Here is a 24,700-nt window from a genome sequence, read left to right on the forward strand (position 1 = left end):
CGATTCGTTGAACGACGCTCTTAATGTTCGCAGAAACTCGAGCCACTGTGTGACGTAACAATGGCGATTGCTCCTTTTCGTCGCTGGACAAAACTCCTTCCACCTACAATACGTACGGATCTCTTATCTCCGTTACGTATCTTTATGCCCCGATTTCAATTCTCTTCCTTTCTTCTTACGTAAAAATGTATGGATCGTCAGATAATTTATAACAAATTTTCTCAATTGCTGCGAAGAATCGCGAATCTGTTGGATCTATATGTTCAAGCTATCGAGTTTCGCAAATCTTGTTAGAAATTTTATTACGAATTTTATTACAAACTTTCCGCTATTACGTTTTATATTAATATTCGTTTCTCCACTATAACAAAACTAGCAAAATTCGAACGAAACATTTGTCAAATTTTTAAGAGTAACTAAGTTTCTTCAAAATCAAAATTTTTGTAAAGTAAAATTTGTAAAGCACACTGAGCTTTTCCGAGAATTATAGTTACAATTTATCATTTATCGCCAAAAAAAAAAAAAAAAGAAGTGCGATCACCTATCTGCCACCCTCTAAATGTCCAAAAACATATAGAATCCTATCCTTTGGCGGAAAGCTTTTCGGTAACCTCGCGTCAGATCAGAAAATCTCATAAAAAGAACCGCATTCCCGTAGCTGTTGGACCAGGGCGATTTCGCATCTGGTTGCGAAAAACTGGACAATACCGGCTTTACGATCTGTTTGCTGCAAACAGCTCCATTTCCCGCAGATTAAAGGATTAGATGTAAGGAATATACGCCTGGGTTGCTGTCAATAATGGAAGAACAATGTCGGTAGTCTTCTAAAAGGGCAGCAAGCCGCGCTTTTAACCGATTGTCGGCCGTGTTTCCCTAAACAGAGAGCCTCGATTCTCGAACACGAAGACCAGGACACCTTCGTAAACTTAGAGGCAGAGAGTAAAAGACAGAGAATCCTCTACACCTTCGAATATTCCTCTGTGTTTGGTAAGAATGTAGTTGTCCTCCGCACGGTGTCCAGCACGCTCCAGTACCCAAAGGAGAAGGGATTGTGTCGCGATCCTTAATACCTCTTACTGTCAGTGTAATACCCAGCTAATGGCAGAGTAAGAAGGGCAGAGGTATCGACAGAAGGTGGTCGGGCATTCCGGTTCGCGTAATTTTGTGGCCGACTGCGAGCTACAAACCCTTTTGTCGTCCCGATACTAAAATGTAAAATAAGATTTTGCGCCGATGGTTTCATGCGTTTCGCCAAGGTTTCTCTCTTTAACCGTGTACCGATAACTGTTATTTAAATATACTTGTTACGAAACTGATCAGTTATCAGGATTATGCAACGCTTTCGTCGAAGTTTTATCTCGTTTGTTTGTTTTTCCCGCTAGAGGCGGTCTTTCTTTTTTCTTTTTATCGTAATGGATTTGCTTATTGGGCTGGTCGCGTATATTTGGTTAAGGGAAAAATTTGTTGGTGAATATGGAGGATGGATGGAAACATTTCTATCCAGTTACATAGCTGTACATTCGTTTGCGTCTTTCGTTCTATCTCGTTTGCTCGTAGTAGATCTGATTTCTATCCAATATCAAATATCCAGATATTAAACAGATCGGAAATTTCTCTTATACTACTTTCAGTTATAGGTAAGAGGCTCGTAATAGGAACTCTCGTCAAGTTTTTCAGTTTTTTAAATAATAATCCATACTATAAGAGTAATTTAGACGCTCGTAACATGTTAGAATATTATAAAAAAGGAATTTACAGGGTGGTTGGTAACTGGTGGTACAAGCGGAAAGGGGGCGATTCTACGCGAAAAAAGAAGTCGAAAATATAGAATAAAAATTTTTCGTTTGAGGCTTTGTTTTCGAGAAAATCGACTTTGAATTTTCGCTCGGTACGCGTGCACTTTATCGCGTCTCGTTATAACGGATCTCACTGTAGATCGTTGTCTCGATTAACGTTATTTATTTAATTTCTTAAATTTTTAAATTTTTATTCTATATTTTCGACTTCTTTTTTCGCGTAGAATTACCCCCTTTCCGCTTGTACCACCAGTAACCAACCACCCTGTATATCTTGATATGTCGTCAAATAGGAATTAGTACGGAACAGATACTGAACAACAATTAAAGATGTTAGAGCATTGAAGAGAGAGAGAGAGAGAGAGAGAGAGAGAGAGAGATTTCTTTATACGATTTCCTTATTCGTGTAAATGTCACTTTGTGGGAAAAGCTTACGTCAAAAGCACTATCAGCAGAGAGCACTAAATTAGGAATCGTTTCCCGTGGTAAAAGGAAGGTTTTCTCCTTAAAACGTGGAAAAATGGTAGGAGCGGCAGTTGCTGCCTTCGACCGTATGCATTCTATTTCGGTAACGCAGGTGGTTACGTGGGTGGAGCGGAATCATGTGTTGAGTGTGCGTTATGGACCGCAAGTGCCGCGAAAGGCAACCCTTCGGTCGTCAATCATCCTGCTGTGGCAATAGACTTCCTGGATGGAATTGAAACAGGACATAATCCAGAAACTGTTCCACGCAGCTAGTTTTTGGCATTCGTTACGATTCTCGAGACTGAAAAACCTGTTGTATCAATGAAATTGAATGTGATTTTTGAAAGGTTCTTAGAAAATTTATTGGCTGATAATAAAGTGATAGAATATATAAGGTGACCTACGTAAAGCATTAGAAGTCATTGAACAGATTTCTTAAAAACCAATGAAAAAACGACTCTGATGATATTTGTATTTTATTTGAAATTTAATCTAAACGATTCAGGAATTTTGCTGTAGCAACTGAGAGAAAAAAAATTCTTAGTTTTATTTTCCTTTAATTTTATATGAAGTTGGGAGGGGGGGGGCTATTATATTTTCGTTAGTCGAAAAGATCTTATTAAATTAAATAGTATTTGTATCATTTTTTTATTCCACATAGTTCAAGTATTATAGCAAAAAGTAGTTTAGCAGAGAATGTTAAAAGTATTAAATATTCTCGTGTCATTTTATTACACGATCAAGATAATATTACATAATAATATCTTTCGCCTTCCTTACTTATTGCATCTAATTACGATCCACAGAATAACACGGAATCAGCTACCCTTTTAAAAGTTTCTCACATTACGTTTCCTAGACACCACGTGCGTTCCCAGTGCTAAATTACGAGATACGGAAGATGAGCAGTACACGGGAAAAAGTACAAGATTCTATGTAATGTGATTCCGATCGGTTTAGGCGGATGTCCGGTAGAGAAGGGATCAAGTGGTCAATGTCGAACAGCAACCAGCCAAAATCTAAGATCAACACACGTATGTACTAAAAAGTCACGCACATTTACGCTGGAAAAATACAATTTTCCCACAAGTTCTCCATGTGAACTTTCAGTTATTAAGGATGATCTTATGGTGTTTTAGGTCGCACCAAGTAATCATTGAAAATGAGAAAGAAATAACAGAAAAAGACACGATAGTCAATTTAGTGAAAATAAAGAAATCTGTTCCATGATAATGATTTTGAGCGATCTTTAATATAAGCTATCTTTAATATTACATTATTGAAATTAAAACTAAAAATGAAGAATAGATGCAAAACAACTGTTATCGATAATTAAATATTTTCATTTGCGATGTTTTTTATTTAGCGCCGTATCTCATTAATCGAAAACTAGTTGAGAGAAATTTCCAATGGTATTATAGGTATCTATCAATTTTTTTGGGATAATTCCTTAATTAAATATAAATAGGAAATATAGCGCAATTATACGGAATGAGAAGAAAGACTAAGCGAGGCGTTGACCTTTTAAGTTCCATACGCAGTTCCATGGGTTAAAGGAACGTAATTTATTGCTGGCGCAACACACCGCATAATCAATAGAGGGGTCTCTATCGGTTAATATCGTACCTCGATTGTCCGTTCGATAGCTCTGCGATGGGATGTTGCGTGAGAACCGGTGCAAGAAACAATTTATGGTTCGCACGTGATCGTTCTGATGCATTCGCGTGACAGTTGGTCATTCAGGCGTCGATATTGTGTCTTTCAATGCTACTATGATGTGTAATCTGTTCTTTTCAAGCGGAATGTTTAGAATTTGCAATGTGAGAAATTACGCGCAATTACTTGTTCTTTCGCTTAAATTAATCACAAAATGTAACATAATTTTGTAAAAGTAATTAATCGTGAAAGATAGGATACAAAAGTGTTTCTCATACTATTCAGGATTATAAAGAGAAGTATCAAAATGTTGAATTGATTTTAATGAATTGCATGACTCCCTCTACTTAAAGAACTCAATACGAATATAAAATTGGTATAGATTCTATTTTAAATACCAATGAACTATACATTTTACTATAAAATTCATACAAAAATTTATAAATGTATAAAGTAAATTTAATGAAATGAAATTCATTGTCCATTTACGTGGTTCGATCTAAGAAATTCAAGATAATTTGTGAGACACGATAAAGAACATTTAATTGTTCGCATAAGAAACTCTTCTAACAAGCAGATAAAGGTACTAAAATTAATAACAAAGAAATTGGAACAAGGTTGTACTAACAACACGATACGTAACAATTCCAGCAATTAACTTCCCAACTTTCTTGGAAGAAACGTTCCTGGACCTCGTCCAGGCGTTACGGTGTAATTAGTAACGATGATCGCTTCCGACTTCCTGAACGGTTCGCACCCTCGTCTTTATTTTCACTTGCCCCTCAATCTGTGAAGTAAAAAAAGATCCTTCCCCTTGGAGGCAAACGCGACGACAGGCATGGTGTATTGCGATGAAAATACCAAGAACGGTTTTGTGTAGCAACAACAATTGTTTCCCTCCAGGCCATCCACATGACATCAATCCAACAAAAACCACAAGAAGCTTCCCTAACTTTCACCCTCGTTAATCACGAGCACGCGCGTTCTCCGCATATTTTTAAACCGCTTTTTTTCCTTTCCTTCTTTTCAATTGAACGTGGCACAAATCGGTCTGTAATAAAACGCGAGCTGAAAAATTACTTTGTCTAGGTATCGATAAGTTTATCGATTTCAGACAATGAATTAAGACTAATGTGATGTATAAGAAATAATAGAAAGTATTTAATCAATATGAAGATTACAATTGTGTACTTGCAATAATCAAAGCGTCAGTTTAATATTCTACATTAAGTAGTTGAGGCCTACAATAATTCTGACACGCGTGATAAAGACAGTATCATATCTATCTACTTTTATATGTACCACTATAATTTATTTTATTCGATATTACACATATTAAAATACTAAAGTTCCCTGATCTGAACCAAAATTAGTATATATTAAGCAGAATTAGTATATATTAAGTAGTTAAAGCCTGTAATAATCCTGACACGTCCGAATAATACACTGTTCCTCTATCTGACTACTTGTGATCGTCATTTCTTCTATTTAATATCACATGTTTATGAATTCTAAAGTTCTCTAACATAAAACATACTAAAATTAGTGTATAGTAAGTAGTTGAAACCTCTAACAATTCAGACGCGCGCGAATAAAACAGTATCTTGTCTATGTGTTTATTATCATCGTCTCTTCTACTTAATGTCACATATTTTGATATTCTAAACCTTCATTTTGTATTACATTTCTTTTACCTCAACAATTCCCTCGACAAAATTAAATTACAAACAATCTTCTTTATTTATCGCCAAAAACAAGTAACAAATTTCCAGAAGGAGAACAGAAATAGATTTTCACTGCTTCCACAAATGAACGAACAAGCTCTACTCTACTCTTACTTGCGAACTGTTGTGAATATGGCGTTGTTTCACCATTTCTCTAACGATCCCGCACACGCGTTACATAACATGCTATAGCTCCACATGGGGGTTGCTTCTCTTCTACATGGTTCCCCATAGTAGAGCGGTCAGCTCGGGGTAAAAGGTTTCTCCTCTTGCAGCTGTTAAACCCTTGACCTCTACAGTTGCACTCGTGCAAAGAGGGCAGTGGGTTGGATGAAAAATTCGGAAGGTGAACGGCGTGCGCAGGAAATGGAAAAACGAACGTTGCCTACTGACCGACAACTCATGGTCACCGGATGACCGATTATCCTGATGAATCGGACCGAGGATCGAGCAGATGCACGATTTTCCTTCGGTTTCCATTCGCGCAACATTGAATCAGGTACCATTTTTTCCCCTTTTTAGTGTAAAGTCTATAAAAGGCTACCGTTTCAAAAGTATTAGGTTTTCACGTATGAAACGTTCATTTTTTTTTTTTTTTTTTTTTGGGTTAAAATGTTAGTTTGGAATATATGAAATACGCGTATGAATGCTTTACCGTATGAATTATTGAACTGCTTGTTTGTAAATATGAATTGATATGGACTAGTAAATTGTCTATTTAGAAGAATAAATTGTACGAATTAATAAATTGTTTATTTAGATGTATGTATGAATTGTATGAATTATTGAATTGTTCGTTTATAATATGTATGAAATATACGGATCACTAGATGGTTTATTTATATGTATGATTTCTATGAATTATTCCATTGTTTATTTAAATTGTATATATTGTATGAATTATTGAATTGCTCGTTTATAACATGTATGAAATATACGAATCACTAGATCGTTTGTTTATATATATATGACTTTCGATGAATTATTCAATTGTTTATTTAAATCGTACAAATCGTCTTGATCTATGATTTACTAATAGTGTATCGACGATCTTTTAATCGTCGCATCGATGTCAAAGTAATTACAGCATCCTCATGGTGCTTCCTTTCGGCTATCTGTGTCTCGGAAAAAATTGAACAACGTTAAAGGAAGCTGCAGTATAATGATCTCGTTGGCGGTAATGTAGGTGTACGTTTAATAATAAGAGGGGCCCGTGTTGAAGTGGTTGAACAATGTAACGAAATCCTGTGTGCCAGGATCGTCAGCTGCGTGGGTGTGACTGTTTACCTCCGCAGTCGTAGCCCGTAATTATCTTTGTTATTTTTTCATTAAACTTCTATCAAGCTCGTTCCGTGTACCCTCTTAAAGAGAAAACGTTCTGTACGCGGCCGATATAATTGTATTCGGTAGGGAGAAACGGCTGGCTTCTTTCCTGAAAGGAGAGAAAAAGGAAGGAAAACGGGAGAGAGTTTAATTTATTTTTAATTTATACAGAGCTATCTTAGCGAACAATTTTAATTATTCCTTCTGATGGCGAAGCTTTCATCTGGGATAAGTTCGAGGAACAAGGCAAATGATATCTTAATGATATTTGGCTGAGAGAGTTTTCCATCGGAAATGTAAGCAAAGATTGCGTTTCAACTGCAAGAGAATATAGATCTGTGTATGTGCGTGTACGTGTGTCTACTCATATCGAAATTATCGTATTGGAATTTTTCATGGAGTCTATGTTCGGCGCAATAGAATTTTATACACATAAAAGGTTGATTTTTATTAAATTTACTGTATACAGGAAAATTATACTGCTTAATATAGGATTTATTCAATTTCAGTTTTATCATAAAGTAGAGTTGTATTTTAATTTTTCATTGAATCTATAGTTAGTATCGATAGAATCTTGTATAACCGTTTTATTAATTTTAACGTAGATTAAAGAATTGTAGAAGGATTTTAGATAAGAAAAAGGATTAGATCGGATGTTATTTAAATTCATAAATGTAGACTCTGAAAATGGAACTTTTATTAGACGTGAAATATATTTTTAATTCATTGTCTTATTGCGATAAATTCGAGGAAAAATGAAATTATTATATTTTGTCTCTATCGAATATTCTCATTTAAAGTTCTTGTTTAATTTTAAGATATGTCATAAATTGTCAACGTAACAAGTTCGTAAGAAACGAAATATGTTAGATTACATTTTTCAAATCTCTCGTTAAGCTTCAATTCACCTAATTTAAGTAAGTCGTGAGTAATGTCCGAATCCTTCCAATCTAATGCAATCGGACGATCTGGAAATCCTTAAAAGTGTTCCCCTAAATTACTTATTCCGATCGTTATCGATATCAGGAGTTACGCGAGATCCCAGCAGCATATGTGGGACACGGGCTTCCAATTTCCCTGTCTTTGTTCTAAACGGAATCCATATACGCGAAATATTAAACGTCAGACGTTTCGTAACATGAATTTGACATTCAGCAGATGTTCAATTCTTGGCGGAGCTTCAAGAGCCATAAAATTGACGTTGACAATTATCTACAATGGAAACATACATCGTTCGAAGAACTTGACAATTTTCAATTTTATCTGACAAAAACTGATTTGCCTTTATTATTAATTTTTAATTCCATGATTACAGAAGTATCCAGTTAAAGTACCACCCAGTTATTCCTACTCTTCTCTATGTCTTGACATTTCGATCTTTCCCTTATTTTGGCAAACAAAACAGGTTTCTAATCTTTTTAGAAAAATGTTCGACATAACATTCGAGCCAGAAACTATCGATAACAATTCTTTCACATTTCGCTTATATCTTGACATGTTTCTTAACGTTAGAGAACTCGTATAATTAGATTGGGAACGAGCGAAAGAATGTAACAGGGTTAAGAAGTCAATTCTCTTTCATCCTAATTGTCAGCGGCGTAATGGCGCAATTAAAATGATCAGAGTTGATCAAGATGAGAAGAAAGCTGCGCGCGAAAAGTTTCGTCGGGCGAGCAGGATGGCTGGTCCGATTTGAAAGCTAATGCACCGCTGATATATACGAGTAGTTGCCCTCTTCTTGGTAAAGTTCACCGGGGAAAAAACTTGGAAGTTCTCCTTTGAAGATCTTCTCGAAGAAAACTCGTCGCGAAGCCGCCTGTGAAAGCGCGGGCCGCGAGTAAAGGGCGTAATGAAAATGGCGTCTGCCTCGTTTCTCTTTTGTCGGGATGAATGTCGCAGGATAGAAAGATCGTCCTCCGGCAAGAACAATTGTGTCCCTCTATTTAGTACAAGACCAGATCGATTAAAAACAGAGGAAGGTAGAGGAACTGCAGAACCGAGAAAAACATTGGGCAATTTCATTGATTACGTTCGGTAAAAAGATGTGCAATTGTGCCCAATTTTTGAAGAAAATGATTATAACGTTAGAATAGAATAAAAATGATTTGGGTCTAACTGTCGATTATAAAGAATTCTCATTTTTATATCTATTCATTTATGGGAATGTTTTAAGAGTTCGATATACCGTATTAACGATAGAACAATCTCTGTTAAAACTTACAAATTTGAAATGAAATTTTCCTGATTGGAAAAAGAAAGAAACATCGTTAATAATGTGATGCGGGAAATTATAGTTCACTTCACAAAATTTGTTTTAGATTCTATGTCTTGTATCTAGATTAAGTTCCACGTTTAATAATTTTGTATCTTCCTTAGTAAATTCTTAAAACATTTAATGCTGTTATTCTCTAAGATTTCGTATAACTTACGTCACAATTAAAGATCACTACAGTTCTAGCGAAAATAATTCTAAAACAAGGATATTCTTCAACATTGCGTAACATTTACATTGCTGATTCTTTCCTTTATTTCTGGACCATAGAAGCATATCTAAAATTTGCATTCACCTGATACATTTAGTTATTTACATTGAAATACATTGAAACAGAGGAACGTCTGGCTATATGGCAATAATACCGCAAGTTTTCATATTTGGTAGCGAGTAAACGAGTAAGTAAACCGTGGAAGAGGATTCGACTTGGTATCCAGGGCAACCGGACCCTATCTCATCCTCCGAAGTCCTAAGAGCGTTTCTAGATGTCTTCTTAAGTTGCCGGAACAAACTTCGACCCGGTAGAACAACGTGTAATGCCCAAAGGGAGACGGCCGCGCAGGCGAAAGAAAAAACAGGAAGAAAGAAATTTACTTACAAGAATGGATTACTGTTTCTCGCCCGGAGCCAGCCCTCGCCGCTTCCTAGCTAAATATAATCCTGTCCTTTCGCCGTTTAATTAATCTCGCGATTAATCATTATATTTAGAAAGCATCGCGTTAATGAATTTTTATGTGTAACTGAGATTCAATGGATTAAATTCCAGATATAAATTTTTGCTGATAATTTTCTTAATTCTCCGCGCATTGTTCGTCATCGTTCACCATGGCCTTTTCTTTCAGCGATATTTTGTATTATTAATTTATTCGATTATTATTCTATATATTTCTGTTTCGTATCAAATAATAATTAATTATTTCTCCTATCACTGAATCTTTAAATTCACGAAGTAGAATTTTTGTTTAAAATGATAACACGACAACAGAGTGGTCATTCGTTTCCACAAATTTATTCAAAATAAAGAAAATATTTCAAGGAATGCTAACTTTTACTTTCTCTTTCTCTGCGGCACGCCCACGTTTTAAGAGAAAGTTTAAAGCTACATATCTCGTAAGTTTTCGAATTCGCTCGATGCATTTTCTCTTTTTTTACCTTCCTTTCTCTCGTTCTTCCGAAGAGTGATCGCGCTAACGTTCGAATCGCGTAATGTTCCCGCAATTTTCCAGCAGCCTCAGAAAGGGAGGAACGCCGTAGGACCGGGGATCACAATGAGCGATCGTTATGCGTATTCAAAATGGCCTTACCTGGCCAGGGTGTAGCCAGAGCCTATTGTTGACCCTCCACTTTCTACGAAAACGCAGTCGATTGTGCAAACCGAGCTCACGTGCAACTGCGAGACGATACGATGAAACCAGCCCTTATGCTTCTTTCAGCTTCCGGACCATGAGAAAAGGTTAACTACTCGTACGAATATCTACCACATTCCATGTAATTTTTTAAGTAACATCGTTGCAACATTATCAGGTGGAAATGAGTAGGAGTAAAATGTTGACAAAGGAAGATTTTTATTTTTATAAATTACTCTATATGATTTTACTAAGCGTATTAGTTTTGATTAAGGGTAGACTTCATTCTATCTACGTTATGTGATTTTATCGTTGAATATTTTTCTGAAACTTTAGACTGTAGAGTGTAAAAATATTACGTGAATATTTACGGATAAAAATGATATTACTCTGAGTTGCAATAATAATTGATAATATTTAGTAGAACTTTAGACACTAACTAGGATATTAATCATTATGAATATGTCATCTTTCAAATTTAGATGAATATATAATTCGGATTTAGATCGAAATTTAAAAAATCTTGATCATCGTATCAGAGAATTAAAAAAATTTTAATTTAAAATTAAAGATAGAGGAATATGAAATTCTAGGAACTCTGAGAATCGAAATGACTAATATTTTAATATTTGGGCCTTCTTAAATCATAATTACAAAGGATTGTACATTTATTTTATTTCTAAGTATACATGTATATAAAATCGTGTAGAACGAACAGATCTTTTTCCTTTACACTGTTGGTGGCTTTCCTGAAGCCACGATACGAAGGATGTACTATGGAGTGTCGGTATCAGAAACACACATGACAAAACCGATGACTGATGATGCTAGCCACCCTCTTCCTGCCGCGAACTTTTGTTTATTCGCATCTCCATCACCATCGATCAATGGCCCCGGGGCTTTTCGTAAAGACGGAAGAAACGATGGGAAAGGAGATGTTTTCACGAAGTCGAATACTTTTCCTTATCCGCGACCATTTTCTATCTGCTTTTTGTCATTCCCCACCAAGGACTATCGTTGTTTCTACTCGGGAGGACGTTTTATTTTCGCGTGACTTACGTAATAGACGTTCACGTACGCCTCTGACAATGTTTAGAAGTGTGTTTCTACGAGAATTGTCAAGATGCTGCTTTCATATCGGTGGATTAATTGTTCTAGCGACAAAAAGAAGTGATCTACTTTTGTAGAGTGTTTAAAGGCGTGTAGTATTTTGATGATGAAAACGAAGATGTCGTTAAGAAACAAAATGCGATGTAACAACATTTTACAATCTTAAACTTTCTCTATTATTCGATCTTTATACAACGATCAGCTATTAACGAAAAAATCGTACACTGAATGGCGATACCATTTCATCAAATTTATATAGAAATATCATAATCTTAAGTACATATTTTACCAGATGAAATGGGTATTTGAAATAATTAATTCTGCAATTTAAAACAGTCAGAAATGCGTGAAGAGCTTCAAATAATTCTCGATAGTTCCCAATAAATCGATTTCCAATATTTCACATAGAAATAATAAACAAACAATGACCAAATATTATTTTTACCAGCTACCAACACGTGCAAGATATTCCTGAATAATTTGTCACTAGACTGACCATCTCTATGTATTTATGGGATATTTTAAAACGCTAAAATCTACAGAAGGCACGCGATCTTCCATAATAAATAAAATATCGAAAGTAAAATGCTTCGTCGATGAAACAGACCCTTTCGTATGTATATGGATTAATTTCTCTATTCATTTGTATTCATACAAATATAAATCTCCATAAACATTCCTGCGGTCTACCTATCGTATGATAAGACCAATTCGATGGGTCACCATCCATAAATTCAATTATTTTTAATATCATAAAATTGGTAAAAAGAAAATGCATCGAGATATAACACCATAGAGATGAAGGATGGACGAGAAACAATGCGAATACCGTATGAAACAGAAATGGTGGATGGGTTCCATTCCCCGCTCGCGATAATGGTGAACCGGAAAGACGCTGTTAGGACGAAGGGTGTCTAAGCGCGCGTTCGCTTGGCCGCTGCAAAGAACGATTTATTGATTAGTACGGCCAGCCAATGGCGCATTGGTCAGTTGCACGAAAGCTTCTCTGGATACACAACCCCAGCGCAAAGAACCGAGGGGGTTGCGTTAGAGAGAGGGTTGCTGCCCCCATAACATCGTACTAGAAGGGTCCACGGAGATGTAGCTTATCTCATTCTCGGAAATTATGGTGGAACGATGAAGGGTGCTAGGGCCTGTATGATGCCTTTGGCGGCCATTGCTCTTGCCCTTTAAGCTTCGACGAAAATCTAATATTCCTTTTGATCATGCCGTTGGTAACGTACAAGAGAAAACTGGAAATTAGTTCTCACTCAGGCCTCGTGGTAAAGCAATATTCTTCCTTCTGCTTCTAATGGTTCATTTTCCGGTTGTCTATTCGATCAGAATTTTAGATCCGTCCTGGTCTTACAAAAATCGTCCATCTGGTTTAATGTGTTACCTTCGTAACGCGCAATTTACGAATGTGCAAGTTATTTTGTAGGACTTTTATCACTGAACTGCGGATTTTTATATAGATACGCAAATATTCGCGGTATATATGTTAATCTACGTTCAGGACATCAATTTTTGTACTTTCCAATGAAATAATTTAAAAAGTATTTCCTAAATAATTTCTGCATAGTACTAGGTGTATATTTTTATACATTTTTATATGTTCGAATTGTAACTTTAATGTTGTGTACCGTAAATATTATATGCTTTCTATATCGTATGTATACTGTAGCCAAAAAATTACAGTAAATTTGGAGTTAACTTAGAAATTTTCCACTACACCTGGATCTCATGTACACTTAAATAATGGTCAAATCAAGAACAGGCTTTGAACCTACTTGATCGGTATATTTAGGCAATTAAAATAATTTTTAATTAAACCCAATTTAAAGATCAAATAAATCAAAATCTTCAACGCTACCGCTCAGCCATCAAATGAATTTTAATGCTAATTCTTCGTTCAGAATTCCATCATTTCTCGACATACTTCGACGCTCACGCTTTTTTACTTATTAACCACGCTCTCAAATCTCACCACTCATCGGACATCCGTACCCAAAAATTAAACTAGCTAACGCTTTCAGGAAGAGGGTACCTCGATATCCCAATCAATTATTCATCGATGGAAAACGTGAGTCTTCTTAAGCGAGTCTCTTAAGAGAGTCAGCATTCTTTCACCCCCAACCCCCTTTCTGAATTTTCTTCCCTCACTTCAGCTTTCGGATTCATCGTGGCTGTCCCGAGCTGAACTGTAGCAATGTAATTAGGTCCACACCGCATCAAGTATTTATTCTTTCATTAGGCTGCTTGTAAGAAGCGTAAGGGAGGGGTCGGCGATGGGACGACGTCATCCAGGAAGAAACTTGATCAGCTCGAAACTTCGCTCGTTTAGTGGGTGAAGCACCAATTAATGCGGGCCATCTCCTTTCTGCTCTAGTTTGATATATTTCCACGATCGTTGCCGACCACCTTCGCTTTTTCAATTAATCCCACCTGTTTCCTACCTTAACGGTACCATCGTAGTGAGAGTTCAAAGTTCAAAGAACTTCGCTAGAGTGAGAGGATAATATCGTGGTACATACACGGGGTATGTTGCAGTGGTGCTGCATTGTTCAAGTTCTATGATACTGTATGGAAATTATAACGTTGTAGTCTATTGCATAAGTGTTTTATTGTAGTGGCTATAGTTGTAGGATAATTCATTGTATATAAAAAAAAAAGAGAGAGAAACGCATGTGGACCAGTGAAGGTCTGAAGTTTGAGTAAATAAAAAGAAATAACAAGACCGTTACTGTTAATACGTTGAAGTTAAAATTTCAATCTTCACTTTTAAAGGTGGTAGTTCTTTCTAAGATTACATCCACGTGCGATGTTGATGGCTATTATTGACATTACCACGCATTCCTGAAGAAGGTCCAGGGGGATCGGTGCAAAAAATTAATCCAAAACAGCACGTGTCTACCGTGAATGAGGGTAAGATGTTCATCGGAGCGTGGTCAAAGTCGCATCTGTTGGTTGTTTGCTATAAAAAAAAAAAGGAGGAAAAAGAATTGAGAAAATCTCGGATAAGTCGATTTAAATTATTCGAACTCTCGATCCATGTCCTTTCGCGGCTTCTGCAGCTTTCTAACGCGTGCCGATAGAATATTCCGACTTCCATCGAACATCTGCACTTTTTCAGTGATTTTAATCTTCGAAGAAAGTATTGCAAGCTCAATGGAAGGATATATAAAAAAACGCGATATATATAAAATACGCGATTATAAAAAAGAAGTTATACAGAATATAATTAAAATATAATTCCAGAATTAATTAAGAATTAATTCTATACAGATCTAATTAAGCGAAAATGCAGCAAATTTTTGCATAAAAAGATAATCATCTTCTAAATCGTTCATTCTGAATTCTCATTCGTTTCCTTGCATTATCAAAGGATGAAACTTCAACGTGATTACCTTTGTAGATTTGTCCGAGAAACTTTTCTATGCTTCTATGTATGATAACAGATTGACTACGCATAGACTTATTAATATATCTGAGGAACCATATACATAAATCAATCTAATTGCGCAGAGAAACGGTAACAGCATTCGGTGACAGTTATTAGAAAAAATGAAGTTCTCGAGCAGATGGGTCGTTCGGCCCATGAAGAATCGCGGGCGTTCAACTGATTTATATTTCGAACGCGTGGGTGGGCCTTCTGCGTTTTCGGTAGCGAACGGTAGAAAACTCTTTAATAGTTCCACGCGTGCTACAGTACCAGTGTCTGGTAGAACTAAGGCTACCGACCTGTCAAAGGAAAAAAAGAGAAAAAATAAGTAAACGGTTCCTAAAATCATTAATTTCAACGAGCAAACCCACCGAAACCTCCAACTGCTACTTTTAAAGGAAGTACCAGAAACATTGCGTTTAAGCCTTCTTTTTGAAATTTTTCCCAATTTCAAAGATGTACAGTTAATTACGAATACCTTACATTATACTAGTTAATAGGAATTAGTCTATTAATAGGAGTTTATAAGCAATTTTTTCTCACAGCTTGTGTAGGTGAATAGTTCATATATTTATTTAGTCGTTAATTATTAAATGCAATTGGTGATCAATCTCACACAAATTGCTCTGAAAGTCAAATGCAAAATAATTAGGAAATGCATACATAGCAGATTTATATTATAACAATTTATAAAATATTCTAACTTTATTATACTAAAACATGTTCTTTGCAAATATACCTAGAATACTAAGAATAAATGTACATCCAAAGTCAGAAGTCAGATTTCTAATAAATACATTCTTATCACCACTTTCATATAATACAAAATTCTAACCAGAAACTTTCAAAGACGTCTCTTTGCATCTGTCAACCCTGAAGATTTGCAGACAATTGAAAAAGGGATTCGTATCAACCCATTCCATTAAAAAACGATAAATAATTTCGCGAAACCTAGCAGAAAAGATACAGCTTATCACGAAGTCGTAATGGGAGTGAAATTTAAACAGGGCGAAAGAACACGAATACGGTGTACACGTCGTACATGTCTGAAGGAACAGCCAGTCTTTCGTGATAAACTACCACCCTAGGAACAAAGCTACGCTCTCGTAAACATCTTCTCACTCCCTCGACGTTAGCTCCATCAGAAGGTCTTGTCTCATCGTTTTTTATCGTGTTACGAACGCCAGTAGCAGCAACAGGCAGCACGTGTCTTTCTCTCTCATCCTATTTTTTTTCTATCCTTCTCCAACCCCCGTGCTTTTCCACTTCTTGATCGCGATCCACGCGTTCGCATCCTTCTAGCTTAGTGGCACGAGCAGAATAGCCGGGTTATGCAATTCCTCGCTGTGTAGTTGTAAATAAAAAAAAAGAAACGATCAGCTGAACAAAAAGTGCAGAGATATTTTCAGTCGGTGACAAGGACGAACCATCTTTCAACGGCTTCTTCTTCAACCGTACATCGTTATGGAGATTGCTGCGGATTCCTTCAACGGATATTGGAACGCTGTGACTCGACGTTTTCATGGAACAAGTTGCGCTTTTTTAAGTATTTGCGAAGAACGTGATCAACGCTTTGTGCTATATTAATTCGATGGTGTTTCTTTTCATCGTTAACAAATTCCTCAAGTTCGAAAACGTACGAAACAATGGTTCTTGATGAGAGTCATTTTTTGTTTGTAATTGAAGATTTTTAAAATAGCGCTTGATTAAAACAAGAACGAGATTGTGGTCTAAAAATTCGTGGGCCACAGCGCGGTTGACCTTTCAACCAGATTTGAACCTTCAATCAAAAACTTCTGTAATCGCGAAATTAAAAGTTGACAAGGACAACTCAATTTCATTTAGATCAATTTCAATGTTTGCAAATATAAATAGGATACAATTTATTTTCTATATTAATCGGATCCAGGTGAAAAGATTAATTGAACAGGAAGAAGAAAAGAAAGGAAAGATTTACCATCTAATTTAATCTAAGCAATTAATTTATTTATAACCCGTCCAATCTTTGCTCACAACTCACGTTCGTTGTTCCTTTGATCCAAGCGTCACTCCGTTTCAATTCTCCACTTCAATCACACAACCCCATTATACATCGACTCGCCCATCCTACCCGAACGAATATTCTATTTTCGAGATGAACATCGTTTCGATTCGGTGCGAAATTTCGTGCGACCGTGTATCCCGTCTCGCCAGTAATCCTGACGGAGTTATGTAAAACGAAAATGTCCGGGGATCGGGGGCCCCACCTTCTCCGCGCCATTGAGGTCCAACAATGAAGTTTTCTGCATAATACGCGACCGAGAGAACGGAGGACCGAGGTTTGACGAGTTCGGATGGAAAAAGGGGATCGCACATATGCCACGTCCTCTATACCCGTTTACTCAATACACCCCGAAACTACGAATGGCTTTGGCCCAGTCAAATCATCGCTACATCCGATCCCTCCCCTTGCTGATTCTCGTCAGGACCTTCTACGAGTAAATTAATGAACTTTCAATCGACGATTCTGCGCCCCTCTTTCGCTTGGATGCGTTTTTCCCATTATTTTTCCCACTATTGGAAACATGTAATTTGTCGTGTACAAATTTTTATTAACAAGTTGATTAAAAAATAATATCGAGTAATGATATTCTTCTGTCGAAATCCGCAGCAATAACGATACCAACCCCAAGTGAATATCTGTCATGCTGGCAAGAAGAGACATAAGTCGAGGTGAGAGCACGAGAGGAAGATAAATAAGAGAGTGGCGCGTATTATTGAAAGACAATCGTCGGAGACAAAGTGGTGTGATACACCCTCGGCAACGTTATTTCGCCCGAATATCTCATATGTTTCCAGCTATTGGCAATATTTGTTTCGCCGTGGTTCCACCGACCAATGCATTCACATGAAAGTTCACGACGGACGTTCAAGATTCTCTTGGACAATAATTTATGGCTTAATAATGTTAGCGAATTGAGAGAGAACTGACAAGTTGTATGATATAACGTTTTCAGTTTTCGTTTCTAAATTTTCATTTTTTTTTTTACAGTATAATAATTTATTAGTTCTGTTGACTTGTAATTCGTAATATCGTACGTAAAGCGTTGCTAATGATATGAGTTCAATTGTGCAAGTGGGTGCAGGTCACGGAAGGAAAGGGAGATGAAGAGAACGTGGAATAAATTTTCACACGTTTTGGCGAGATTTTCTTGCTGAGAATGATCGACAGGTCTGAATTTTTGGGGAAGACAGATGGCGGTGACGAAGACTTGAGTTTCCTCGCTTCGATCTGTTGTTCTTTCGTTTCCACGCTTCTTCCGTTTGGCACCACCACGTACACTAGCTAATGTGAGAAACCTGTAATGTGTTTACGAACCGGTACGATAATAAAAAAATATGACGTAGATGTATGATGGTATGTAATGCGTGATAGTTAGGGGAAGAAGAGGTAATTGATATCTTAAGAAAATATTGGACGCAAGGAGAGTAGCTTCCTAAATGCACTACAGATTATGATTTATAATTGCGTTTTAAAATGATGGTATTCTCGATGAACATTAAGCTTCCAAGTTTGATATAAAAAATGGAAGATATATCACGTACTAAATATTTAGATGTAAATTGTAATTTAGGTTTGATTAAATATTTATATTAGTTTTATAGCATAGATAGTAAGATGTTAATTAAATATCCTTTAGGCAGGTTATTATTAGTGTAACGTTCATCGAAAAATCACTTTTTTGATACTTATTCTGTTAACGATTACTAACATGGATTGACAAGTAGACTATCCCAAAATACTCACTACTATCGTGTTACACAGGTTCAAAAAAATATGTCTGAAATATTCTTCAAATAATTTGAACACATAATAAAACAGTTATATGTATATATTAATATTATATTCCACCATATACATATGAAAAACATATTTAAGTTGCTACGTAACTCCATAAAATATCGCCAGCACCTCTTTCCTTCATTCAGAACTACACGGTACAATCACGTTTTTCCAACAGATCTACCAATCAACGTACAACAACACTACTAAACAAATCATCTTAACATCTCGTAACGTCTCTTCCCTCATTCCTTACTACATTTCGAAAGATCGCTCCACGACACTGTTCACAAACGAGAACTTTATAACCCTATTATATGCCAATCCACTTTCATCCATTAACATAACCCATCCATTCATATCTTAACGATCCTTTTCACCAATCTCTATCGATCTTGCTTCACAATAATTGGCGTTCGTGATAAAAGAGCCAGCCTGCACCTCGAACGCCTTTTAACCACATTATTTCACGATTTAAATGTACATGGAAAATGTATCGCGGATACGGGGCGTAGCTGATTCCTTCTGATTCTACTCTTTCGTCAGACACATAGCTTTTCCACCGTGGGCCCACAATTGTTCAGATTGATCGGTGGGTCAGAAAACCAAGGAAAACCAGATCTGGAGGAAGGGACGCGACGAGTAGCCCACGTCCGACCGGAAGAGTGGTACAATCGAGGCCGACAGTTGGTCTTTGTCGCAAGAAAACGGAATCCAGAGGCGTTAACATTATTCGAGCTAGGGAAGGACATCGTTGTGGACGCCGGCTAAATACAACCGCCACGCCCTTACGACCTTTCGACTTTTTTTTGCGGGTCCCGTCGTCTGCGGAACGTCAAGAGAGGCGTCTTGGTCACTCTCCTCGCTCTTCAGAAAAGAACTTTCCTCTTTTTCTCCCCTTTCCCCTACCCTAATGCTCTTAATTTTTCTCGATCGTTTGCTCGTTCTTGCAGCAGAATCTTCCACTGAAGGAATTTTCTTACGTAAAAGATGTATCGTTCTGGATTTTACGATGGTGTGCAATTAACGAACGTTTGATTTCTTTAGCGGACCTGTGGAAGGAATTTTTTTGCAATGGATATATCGCAGAATTTTACGATGGAGCAATTAATTGATGTTTGAAATCATTTTTCTGAGAGAATCTGTGAAAAGAATTTCCTTCCGCGAAGGATATATCGTGGAATTTCACGGTCAGGTAATTAATGGACGTCTGAAATGATTTTTTTCAACCAATCTTTCGAAAGAATTCCCTTCTATGGAAACGTATGTCGTTAAATTGTGAAATAAAGAAGGATCGATGAATACTTGAGACGATCTTTCTGAGCAAATATCTGGAAGAAATCTTCTACGAACTTGTCTCAAAATCATCGATTAGTTTTTTAACGATGATTTTGGCACGATGTTTTTGAACGAACCGTAAGACGTAGATCAACGATGGCACTGTCTAGACTGTTATCAAAATTGCAGAATTGTTTGAGGATTTGAGGATTGTAGAACAATTTATTGTTTGATTTCAATGCTGGTTTCCCTCTTTTTCTCCTTTTATTAAATAATTTTATGTTATAATTCAATTGTAACGCGATTGAGTCATCAATTTTGGGATCGTTGATAGGTATTATGCGTTTTAATCCCCGTGTGAATGTTCACAATCCGATTTCGTGATAGAGGACCCGCATATTAAGTGTTCTTTCATTTTGCATTACACCATTTAGAAAGATGAACATTTGGCTTGAGGAGGTAAAGAATGTGGGCATTGAAATTCCTAATCTAAAAGTATCGTGAAATACCAAAAAAAAGCAAATACACACACTTGGCAGTATTCCTTACCACTTGTGACAAAAATTAAAAAATCCCTTCTTTGCCATCCCATGATCCAAATCTACTCTTCCAAAAAAAAAAAAAAAAAAGAAGAAAAAGAAGAAATAAACCAGCACTTTTCCACGTTCTGCGTAAGTATAGGTTCCCATCAATGCCGAGTAAAGATTTTAAAGATCCGTTTCAGACATTTTCACATAGTTGTAGCCTTTCTTACACCTCGAGTTCGACATATCGTGGGAGTGTTGCCACGGTTTACATAATTTTTCCCAGAGTCGGCCTCGAGGAATATTCAAAAAATCGCAACGTTCGAGCAACCTGTGAGCGCACCCGGACGAACAAGGGGGTTAAAGGCGAGAGGGGTTGAAGAGTGGGACGCGGGCAGAAGCAGAACCCTCGTTCTCGTTCTTCAAAGGTCGAGCCGCTGGAAATCGTACGGCTTTGTATGGAAATAAGAATGCTCCCTGCGCCAAAGCGCGCACCCACGTAGACACCCGCACCCGTTTGCGTGTCCGTCACACCGTCGAGCGCGATATAAATTCGTACGCGAACTTCAAAAGGGAGAGAAAGACGGCGGAAGAGGGGTGGCATAGTGGAAAGCAGGTACGATTCGAATCGAGCAGTAGGAAAATATTTTTTCGGGCGGAAGGAACCGCGGAAAAGAGGAAGCTCACCCTCAGGCCCTCGTGTTTTGTCCATGGAATTGAAGCTACGCGACATGAAGAACCTCGAGGATGACTTTGTTACACGAAATGTACGATGATTTGAAGTGTCGTGATGAAATTATGAAAACGGTGTTGAGAAAAGTTAATTGCAGGTGTATATTTATGTATAAATGGATTTTGTAAAAATTGGATTTTGTAATTACCTTTCCGGCAAAAGTAGATCATTTTCATGCGGCTGTTTGTATTTTCATTAGTAAAATTGCACTCTAGAAAAATTGCTATAACTGGGAGATACTCAATGTTAATACGAGGAAGATATTCCATAAGAGAATAAGGATTATGCAAAAATTAGGAGATAGTAATATATTACTATTATTTGTTATTAACTTTCCTATTGTATTTTGATGTGGATAATTCATACAATTAATATATTCTTTTTACAGCAAACTTTGCCTTTGAAGTTTCATAACCAGAGTATCTGACACACTTAATCGTTGTATATATTGTATAATAGAATGCGCGGACGAATGTTTCATTTAAATTACAATAAAAAAAAAAAATAAAAAAAGTTTAAGGATTACTGACAAAATTCTAAAACGATATTTCTATAAAATATGTATTTTTTTTCCCCCAAACTGATGAAATTTTCTTCATTATTTTTCCACGAAAATACAAAAAACGAAACGATCGAAAGACATTATTATTTCTGTTGTACGATAAAAATTTAATAATTTCTGTCGGTGCTACGTCTGTAAATAAGCTGTCCTTTTTTACGGCGTTGTGAGAGATCTCGGTGGCGGCCATGCTCGGAATAATAAAAAAAAAAAAAAGCAGGAGAGGAAAGAAAGAGAAAGGTTGGGACGAGGGGCGAACCTCGCACCGTTCGTCCAATCTCATTAACCCTTCACTACGCGGAATTCAGATAGGGGTCGGAATTCTAACCCTTCCTGGTAACCATAGCAACGAGTAACCCTTCTTTCATCGTTCACTATCCCCTTCCTCAGTGTCCAATGGCAACAGCCTCACCTGCTACACTTGATCCCGTCGTAAGGTGTATCATGCTCGGCCATTTAACCCCTTGCATTCTGACGTCAGGTTACACTTGTATTGTATTGAAAACAGGATTTTGTACTCTCACTGGAGAATCTAATTTTGGTATTTAATTCAAGCTACAAATTTTATACAAATTTTAATCAAGTAAGCAAGTAACTTATTATTTATATAACTCGCTGATATTCGCGTCTTTTTTCATTCATCAATTTCTTTGTACGATTAATCTGATATACATGTCTAGCTTGCGGATGGAATTACGTACTTACATATCTATGTATCTACATATTTGAATTATGTATTTTGTTATTAGTTAGTTTTAATTTCTATTTTTATGTAACATACGAATATAGAAAGAAGAATATATCTTCAAAAATTCTTATATCCGATAGAAAGATATTGTCGAAGTTGATTGTTACGCTACTTACGATATTTACGGGAACATACAAATTTTGTAGATTATAAAATTATTCAATAACTGTGATACATATCGGTATCGCAAATAGGGAACAGAAATAACAAAATAAGCAATTGGGGTCCTTACGGTTGAAAGCTTCGTTAATGAAGAAACAAATCGTCATTACAAACAGAGAGCCACGTTCATCGAGTTATAAATACCTGCGGCGAAATTTCGCGATTAGCTACGCATCGTCGTTCGAAGGGAGGCCATAAACCGGATCGTAGGTCGCTTAGCCTGACCGCGAGAGAAATTTAATCTCGTTTCAGGCGAGAAGTCCGTTTAATCGAGCCAATCAATTCCTGGAATTTATACGGGGCAGCGCGAGGGTTCGCGGAGAAAAAGGAAGAGGTAGAAATTAAAAGTCGCGGCGTGTTTGCGGCGCGTTTCTTTCTTGCAAAGCGTGGCCACGGTGAGAAACCCGACGAGAGTTAATAAGAAAACGGCACCGAGCTCGAAACACACCGGTCGAAACACATTTTGCATTCGGAACTTTAATAAAAGGTGACGTTACTTTGCTCGAGACCCTCGTTCTTTTTTCTCACCCCTTCGCGGTTCTTCCTCCCCGCCATCCTTACTCTTTGCCTATGCTCGAAGACGACAACCCTAAGGCGATAAACCAGTACGACTGTGTTATTTCGTGCGGTGGTTTCTTTTGTGGTGGAAAGTCGATGACAACGATATTATTCTTCGTTGAAAGAATTATGATAATGTTGGTTCTTTGCTGGCCAAAATGCGTCGTGGTTACGCTGATATCGAAATTGTCGTTTAGGGGTTAGTTAATTTATTAGTTTCAACTGTACTTTTAATTTTAGTTTCATTTTATGTATTATTTTAACAATAAAAATATTATTTTAAGACTAGCAATTTTTCCCTCCGTATATAATTTTCATTTTTTAATTTCGTATACAAAAGCATCGTTTCTAGGATCAAGTGGAGCGTGAATTTTTAAGAATCAAACATTTTATATCGGGATATAATACAATATGTTTTTAAAGATGTCTTATTCGATTTTGCGATCGTGTCGCAATAAGAATGAAAACGAAGACGCAAATAGAAACATTTTAGAAATGTTTGATTGTCGAATTAGAATCTTTCGAAGTTTCTTATTGAGCAATATATTGAAAGGAAATTTCCCAAATTTGATTGTTATACTATATTATCATTTATAAAGAACTCGAAATGTTACGAACTTAAATAAATTTATCAAATAATACGTTTACGATTAAATTATTCTGAAGCACTTTTCGAACGATATATTCAGCGCTACTTCCACGTTTCCATTGATACAAATTCCAAGGCACGTATTTTTTCCATTTTTCCACGGCGTTCAACCCCAATCTCCAACGCCATATCTGTAAAAATCGTTTCATTGTCACGCTCGACAGAGGACGCATTAAAACGCACAATGGTGGTCGCGTCGATCGATCGACCGTGCGATTTAAATAAATAATAACGATCTGATAGAGTTGACGACAAAGATGACCTGTCACAACACAGTGCACGACCATGGAAACTTTCGAAAGGATTCGAAATCACCAATTCACGTTTTGGAAATATTTAAGTGGATCTTCGATGTTTGGAAAGATAACACCGGGACTTGAATGTTTGACAGATCTCGTAGTAAGTGATGCACGTCTACAGGCGAAAAGGGTTTCCTGTTAATCTACATTGAAAATGGCTATAGGATCCAATGTCACTTAATGCTGACCGGTACAAACCACAAACGGTCCAGATATTTGTTACTACCTCAATT

Source organism: Bombus vancouverensis, chromosome 2 (genome assembly GCF_051014615.1).
Source record: "Bombus vancouverensis nearcticus chromosome 2, iyBomVanc1_principal, whole genome shotgun sequence".
NCBI lineage: Eukaryota > Metazoa > Arthropoda > Insecta > Hymenoptera > Apidae > Bombus > Bombus vancouverensis.